This window comes from Arachis hypogaea, chromosome 17 (assembly GCF_003086295.3).
Source record: "Arachis hypogaea cultivar Tifrunner chromosome 17, arahy.Tifrunner.gnm2.J5K5, whole genome shotgun sequence".
NCBI lineage: Eukaryota > Viridiplantae > Streptophyta > Magnoliopsida > Fabales > Fabaceae > Arachis > Arachis hypogaea.
Window position 1 is genome coordinate 86,941,941 of NC_092052.1, and position 8,685 is coordinate 86,950,625.

At 40.1% G+C, this 8,685-nt stretch overlaps 1 non-coding gene across 1 annotated transcript; it reads left to right on the forward strand.

Moving 5' to 3' along the window:
- The first annotated feature begins 8,375 nt into the window (after window positions 1-8,375).
- On the forward strand, window positions 8,376-8,479 carry LOC112768188 (small nucleolar RNA R71). The gene has a single exon (XR_003185625.1). It is a non-coding gene; the product is annotated as a small nucleolar RNA R71 (small nucleolar RNA).
- Window positions 8,480-8,685: the final 206 nt, after the last annotated feature.

Here is an 8,685-nt window from a genome sequence, read left to right on the forward strand (position 1 = left end):
GTTAAACTTTCAGGTGGTCCTTAAGCACTTTTTCCTCCTAAATCACATCAAGAACAACTTTAAATCCAAAATCTCTCAACTGACCAAATCTCACTCAGTATGTTAGGAAGAGATATCTCACCTTAGAATTGCTGGAAATTAACGTTTCTTGGCCCTCAAGTCAAGTTAAGCATGATTCCTAAGGAAGAACATCAAGAAAACACATGTTTTGCATGGTTTTCCTTGAAAACCGAATTGAAGAGGGAGGGAGACAGCCATCTCACCTTATTTCCAGCCTTGATAAGTCACATGGTTATGTAGAGGAAGAAGAGAGGATCATTTTGGTGAAATCGGAGTTTTGATTTGAGTTTTGGTTTAAAAGAAATCAAGCTTTGAAGATTAAGTGTTCATGAAGTTTTCTCTCTTTTCTCTCCTTTCAATTTCGGCCAAAGGGAGTAAATGACCAGCCTTGGAGTGTCTTGGGGGTGTAAGGTGAGTTGTGATTGGTTGGCTTGGAGGTGGATTAAAATAATATTAAAATATCTCTGGTGTACAACTACTAAAACTAGGTGTATCGGAACACTCGTAAAAACATCTCTAAAAATTATTTTCTGAGCTACTAGCATAAATGACACTAGTAACATATTTATTATGATAGTAGAACATGTATAATGAGGCCTTAGCATTGCTAAAGTTATCAGAGAGTACTGGTGCTAAGCTGCAACAGTGAACTGTGAACCCGGTTGAACTGATTTCCTGTTTTTAACTAAAACAGACCAGGTAACCTTATAATATCATTCAAGAATCTTCTAATACTAATATAATGATAATATTATCCTATTATCTCTCTTCTCTCATGAATCAAATCTGGTTCGTCAAACTGAGACTATTTACAAAAAACAGAATCAAAACTCTTAACCGATACGGTTCAAAAACTGGGCTTTTCGTGACTACATTATCGAGCGTGCCTCAGAAAAGGTTCTATCTTAAAGATGACATAATGACAATAAAGATTGAGGTACTTGATGATATATCAGAGGTTCTCCCTTTACTGATTTTCCGGAGGATTCCGTGCCTTCGGAAAAGATCTCGCATACTCGAAAATCAGGGTTGTTACACTTACCTTTGTCACTAACGCTCCAAATGCCCCTCCTTCCCACGTTAGAGTTCACGTTAATTAAATTAACGTGACCACTAACATGGTGGTGATTGCCATCTCCAATGTTAATGACAAAGGTGAGTGTCACTAACGTTGGTCCATCAATTCTTCCTCCACGTTAGCTTCCACGTTAATGTAATTAACGTGGCAACTAACGTGGGTAATAATGGCTTAATCCAACGTTAGTGACAAAGGTGAGTGTCACTAACGTTGGCAATTCCTTGTTCCTTTCACGTTAGAGTTCACGTTAATGTAATTAACGTGACTCTTAACGTGGCCAAGTGTGCCCTTTTCCCAACGTTAGTGGTATTCACTTTTACCACTAACATTGGAGCTTCCCTTCTCCTCCACGTTAGCTTCCACATTAGTGTAATTAACGTGGGAAATAACGTGGGCTATAATGGCTTTCGAAGGCGTTATTGGCGATCACTTTTCTCATTAACATTGCAAGCTAGCTCCCATTCCACATTAGTGGTCACGTTAATTAGACTAACGTGGCTACTAACGTGGTTCTTCCTTGCTTCCTTTGTCCTGAAATCAAGCAATTAAAGTGCATCAAAGCTCTATTCCAAGTCATGAGATCATGCATTATCAAATTTATCATTCAATTCATGCATAATTCTCAAGATGTAAGTGAATATCTACCCAAAACTTGCTTATTTACTAAGAAAATGCATGAAACTACCCTAAAACAGTAAAGAAAAGATCAGTGAAACTGGCCAAAATGCCCTGGCATCACACGGCCTCAAAGACGGCGCTAAAAAGTCATCCAAACAAACTATAAAAAGGTTCCCCATCGAAACACTACCTAAAAAGTTGTTGGATTATGACTAAAAAGCCCGAGTAGTGAAAACAAACAAGTCGGAAGAAGGCTGAAAAGACCACTCAACAAACTAAAAAGGGGCAATACCAAACTTGCACAAGGAGAAACTACTTAGGATCGACTAAAGTCAGGATGCTTGAGCACGACTTCCCCAAAGAGATCAAAGCTCCGAAAGCACGATCTCACGGAAAGGTCCGAACTCAAGCAGGGGCAAAGTTGTACAGGTCGACGTCAGCTAAGAAGAGGCACAAGAACGATCTCAAAAATCAACAAGCCAAAAGGTTGGAAAATAGCTAAAGGCTCAAATGTGCTTAGCTAAAAGGATACAACTCCGCTCAAAAAAGGCACAATCTCAAATAGGGCTATGAACGTCATCTGAGACTAAAAAAGGTTCTATACAAAGAAACACTAAAAACTCATCGGACAAGTCACTAAGAGCCCGGATATCAAGCCGCAAGGATAACTTTGCCAAAGTAGAGGGTTGTCAACACAAACTTAAAGCAAGGCGTGATCCAGAAGGCAAGGGTAGAAAACCTACACTATCACTCAAAAGAGGACGGATTGTGAAGTACCAAACCTCTAGAAAATCTACAAAGATTGCAAAGCAATGAAGAAACAAGCCAGACAGATGCTTAAGCATGACTTCCAAAGAGATCGAAGCTCTGAAAAGCACGATCTCACGGAAAGATCGAATTCAAGAATGGCCGTCCATGGATTCTAACTTATACCACGAAGACTCTGATTAAGAGATCTCAGAGATACTCATTCAATCTAAGGTAGAACGGAAGTGGTTGTTAGGCACGCGTTCATAGTTGGGAATGATGATGACTGTCATGATCATCACATTCATATTGAGGTGCGAATGAATATCTTAGAATAGGGATAAGCTTGAATTGAATGGAAAAACAATAGTATTTTGTATTAATTCATGAGGAACAGCAGAGCTCCACACCTTAATCTATGGTGTGTAGAAACTCTACCGTTGAAAATACATAAGAACAAAGTCCAGGCATGGCCGAGAGGCCAGCTTCCATGATCTAAGAACTAAACGTCCCAAGATGTCTAATACAATAGTAAAAAGTCCTATTTATGCTAAACTAGTTACTAGGGTTTGTAGAAATAAGTAAATGGTGCCGAAATCCATTTCTGGGGCCCACTTTGTGTGTGCTTGGGCTGAGCATTGAGCTTTACATGTGTAGAGGCTTCTCTTGGAGTTGAACGCCAGTTTGTAGCCTGTTTCTGGCATTTAACTCCACTTTGCAACCTGTTTCTGGCGTTTAACTTCAGAATGCAACATGGAACTGGCGTTGAACGCCAGTTTGCGTCATCTAAACTCGGGCAAAGAATGAACTATTATATACTTCTGGAAAGCCCTGGATGTCTACTTTCTAATGCAATTAAAAGCGCACCATTTGGAGTTCTGTAGCTCCAGAAAATCCACTTTGAGTGCAGGGAGGTCAGAATCCAACAGCATCAGCAGTCCTTTGTCAGCCTCTGAATCAGATTTTTGCTCAAGTCCCTCAATTTCAGCCAGAAAATACCTGAAATCATAGAAAAACACACAAACTCATAGTAAAGTCCAAAAATGTGATTTTTATTTAAAAACTAATAAAAATATGCTAAAAACTAACTGAATTATACTAAAAATTATGTAAAAATAATGCCAAAAAGCGTATAAATTATCCGCTCATCACAACACCAAACTTAAATTGTTGCTTGTCCCCAAGCAACTGAAAATCAAATAGGATAAAAAGAAGAGAATATACTATAAATTCCAAAATATCAATGAAACTTAGCTCCAATCAGATGAGTGGGACTTGTAGCTTTTTGCCTCTTGAATAGTTTTGGCATCTCACTTTATCCATTGAAGTTTAGAATGATTAGCATCTATAGGAACTCAGAGTTTAGATAGTGTTATTGATTCTCCTAGTTCAGTATGTTGATTCTTGAACACAGCTACTTTATGAGTCTTGGCCGTGGCCCTAAGCACTTTGTTTTCCAGTATTACCACCGGATACATAAATGCCACAGACACATAACTGGGTGAACCTTTTCAGATTGTGAATCAGCTTTGCTAAAGTCTCTAATTAGAGGTGTCTAGGGTTCTTAAGCACACTCTTTTTTTGCTTTGGACCTTGACTTTAACCTCTCAGTCTCAAGTTTTCACTTGACACCTTCACGCCACAAGCATATGGTTAGGGACAGCTTGGTTTAGCCACTTAGGCCAGGATTTTATTCCTTTAGGCCCTCCTATCAACTGATGCTCAAAGCCTTGGATCCTTTTTACCCTTGCCTTTTGGTTTTAAGGGCTATTGGATTTTTTCTCTTGCCTTTTGGTTTAAAGAGCTTTTGGCTTTTTCTACTTGCTTTTTCTTTTTCTTTCTTTTTTTTCGCTATTTTTTTTCTTTTTTTTTTTCTGCAAGCTTTTGTATTCACTGCTTTTTCTTTCTTCAAGAATCATTTTTATGATTTTTCAGATTATCAAATAACATGTCTCCTTTTCATCATTCTTCCAAGAGCCAACATATTTAACATTCATAAACAACAACTTCAAAAGACATATGCATTGTTCAAGCATTCATTCAGAAAACAAAAAGTATTGTCACCACATCAAAATAATTAAACTAGTTTTTCATTTAAGAGAGGTGATGGATTCATATTCATAACTTTAAGGCATAAACACTTAGACACTAGTGATCATATAGTAAAGACACAAACATAAATAAAACATAAAGCTCAAACATCGAAAAACAGTAAAATAAATAGACAAGGAGATTAAGGAATGAGTCCACCTTAGTGAGGGTGGCGTCTTCCTCTTCTTGAAGAACCAATGGTGCTCTTGAGCTCCTTTATGTCTCTTCCTTGTCTTTGTTGCTCCTCCCTTATAGCTCTTTGATCTTCTCTAATCTCATGGAGGATGATGGAGTGCTCTTGGTACTCCACCCTTAGTTGTCCCATGTTGGAACTTAATTCTCCTATGGAGGTGTTGATTTGATCCCAATAGTTCTATGGAGGAAAGTGCATCCCCTGAGGCATCTCAGGGATTTCATGGTGAGAAATTTCCTCATGCTCTTGTTGAGGTCCATGATCTCTTATTTGCTCCATCCTTTTCTTAGTGATGGGCTTGTCCTCTTCAATGAGGATGTCTCCCTCTATGTCAATTCCAGCCGAATTGCAGAGGTGACATATGAGGTGAGGAAAGGCTAACCTTGCCCAAGTGGAGGACTTGTTAGCCACCTTGTAGAGTTCTTGAGGTATAATTTCATGAACCTCCACTTCCTCCCCAATCATGATACTATGGATCATGATGGCCCGGTCTATAGTAACTTCAGACCGGTTGCTAGTAGGAATGATTGAGCGTTGAATGAACTCTTGCCATCCCCTAGCCACTGGTTTGAGGTCATGCCTTCTTAATTGAACCGGCTTGCCTCTTGAGTCAATTTTTCATTGAGCTCCTTCCTCACATATGTCTATGAGGACTTGGTCCAACCTTTGATCAAAGTTGACCCTTCTTGTGTAGGGGCGTGCATTTTCTTCCATCATTGGCAAGTTGAACGCCAGCCTTATTTTCCGGACTGAAATCTAATTATTTCCCCCGAACCATTGTATGCCAATGCTTTGGATTCAGGTTCACACTTTGATCATGGTTCCTAGTGATCCATGCGTTTACATAGAACTCTTGAACCATTAGGATCCCGACTTGTTGAATGGGGTTGGTGAGGACTTCCCAACCTCTTCTTTGAATTTTAAGTCGGATCTCCAGATACTCATTCTTCTTGAGTTTGAAAAGAACCTCGGGGATCACTTTCTTCTTGGCCACAACTTCATAGAAGTGGTCTTGATGGACTTTTGAGATGAATCTCTCCATCTCCTATGACTCAGAGGTGGAAGCAATTGACTTCCCTTTCCTCTTTCTTAAGGATTCTCTGGCCTTAGGTGCCATTGATGGTTATGGAAAAAAACAAAAAGCTATGCTTTTTACCACACCAAACTTAGAATGTTGCTCGCCCTCGAGCAAAAGAAGAGAGAAAGAAGGAGAAGAAGAAGAAAAGATGGAGGAGGGGGAGAGATGTGTGTGTTTCAGCCTAGGGGAGAAGAGAGGGTAGTGTTGTATGAAAATGAAGAAGGAATGAGGGGTTTATATAGTGGAGGGAGAGGGGTTAGGGTTCGGTCATTTAGGGTGGGTTTGGGTGGGAAAGTGATTTTTGAATTTGGAGGTAGGTGGGGATCCTGTGGGGTCCACAGATCCTGAGGTGTCAAGGATTTCACATCCCTGCACCTTTTAGGCGTGTAGAATGCCCTATGCATGTAATTCTGGAGTCTAACGCCATTTCCATGCTTGGTTCTGGCGTTAAACGCCCAAATGTAGCTTGTTTCTGGCGTTAAACGCCAGTTTCATGCTTGTTTCTGGCGTTTAACGCCAGACTGCTGCTTGTTTCTGGCGTTTAACGCCAGTTTCATGCTCTGTTCTGGCGTTAAACGCCAGTCTGATGCTTGTTTCTAGCGTTAAACGCCCAGAATGTGCAGTTTTTCATTCTATTTTTTATTTTGTTTTTGATTGATTTTTTTTTGTAGTTTTTTTTACTCCACATGATCATCAACCTAATAAAATACGAAATAAACATGAAAATAATATAGATATAATTAAATATATTGGGTTGCCTCCCAACAAGTGCTTCTTTAATGTCAATAGCTTGACAGTAAGCTCTTATGGAGCCTCACAGATGTTCAGAGCATTGTTGAGACTTCCCAATACCAAACTTAGAGCTTGGATATGGGAGTTCAATACCAAACTTAGAGTTTGGTTGTGGCCTCCCAATACCAAACTTAAAGTTTGACTGTGGGGGCTTTGGTTGACTCTGTAGTGAGAGATGCTTTTCATGCTTCCTTTCTATGGTTACAGAAGGAGAACCTTGAGTCTTGAACACAAGGTAGTCTTCATTCAATTGAAGGACCAACTCTCCTCTGTCCACATCAATTACAGCATTTGCTATGGCTAGGAAGGGTCTTCCAAGGATGATGGATTCATCCTCATCCTTCCCAGTGTCCAGGATTATGAAATCAGCAGGGATGTAAAGGCCTTCAACCTTTACTAACACGTCCTCTACTTGTCCATAAGCCATTTTCATAGATTTTTCTGCCATCTCCAATGAGAAATTGGTAGCCTGTACCTCAAGGATTTCTAGTTTCTCTATTACAGAGAGTGGCATTAAGTTTATTCCTGACCCCAGGTCAGACAGAGCCTTCTCAAAGGTCATGGTGCCTATGTTACAGGGTATTAAGAATTTACCAGGATTTTGCTTCTTTTGAGGTAATTTCTGCCTATCCAATGCATTCAGTTCATTGGTGAGCAAGGGAGGTTCATCTTCCCAAGTCTCATTACCAAATAATTTGGAATTCAGCTTCATGATTGCACCAAGATACTTGGCAACTTGCTCTTCAGTAACGTCATCATTCTCTTTAGAAGAAGAATACTCATCCGACCTCATGAAGGGCAGAAGGAGGTTCATTGGAATCTCTATGGTCTCTAGATGAGCCTCAGATTCCTTTGGTTCCTCTAAGGGACACTCCTTATTGGTCACTGGATGTCCTAGGAGGTCTTCCTCACTAGGATTCACGTCCTCCCCCTCCCTTGTAGGTTTGGCCATGATGGTTAAATCAATGGCCTTGCACTCTCTCTTTGGATTTTCTTCTGTATTGCTTAGGAGAGTACTAGGAGGAGTTTCAGTGACTCTTTTACTCAGCTGGCCAACTTGTGCCTCCAAATTTCTAATGGAGGACCTTGTTTCATTCATGAAACTCACAGTGGCCATAGATAGATCAGAGACTATATTTGCCAAGCTAGATGGATTCTGCTCAGAATTCTCTGTCTGTTGCTGAGTGGATGATGGAAAAGGTTTACTATTGTTAAACCCATTTCTTCCACCATTATTAAAGCCTTGTAGAGGCTTTTGTTGATCCTTCCATGAGAAATTTGGATGATTTCTCCATGAGGGGTTATAGGTGTTTCCATAAGGTTCACCCATGTAATTCACCTCTTCTATTGCAGGGTTCTCAGGATCATAAGCTTCTTCTTCAGAAGATGCCTCTTGAGTACTGTTGGATGCAGCTTGCATTCCATTCAGACTCTGAGAAATCATATTGACTTACTGAGTCAATATTTTGTTTTGAGCCAATATAGCATTTAGAGCATCAATTTCAAGAACTCTCTTCCTCTGAGGCGTTCCATTACGTACAGGATTCCTCTCAGAAGTGTACATAAACTGGTTGTTAGCAACCATGTCAATGAGTTCTTGAGCTTCTGCAGGTATTTTCTTTAGGTGAATGGATCCACCTGCAGAGTGGTCCAATGACATCTTTGATAGCTCAGACAGACCATCATAGAATATGTCTAGGATGGTCCATTCTGAAAGCATGTCAGATGGACACTTTTTGGTCAGTTGCTTATATCTCTCCCAAGCTTCATAGAGGGATTCACCTTCTTTCTGTCTGAAGGTTTGAACATCCACTCTAAGCTTACTAAGCTTTTGAGGAGGAAAGAACTTGGCTAAGAAAGCCGTGACCAGCTTATCCCAAGAGTTCAGGCTATGTTTAGGTTGTGAGTCTAACCAAATTTTAGCTCTGTCTCTTACAGCAAATGGGAAAAGCATGAGCCTGTAGACCTCAGGATCAACCCCATTGGTCTTAACAGTATCACAGATCTGCAAGAATTCAGTTAAGAACT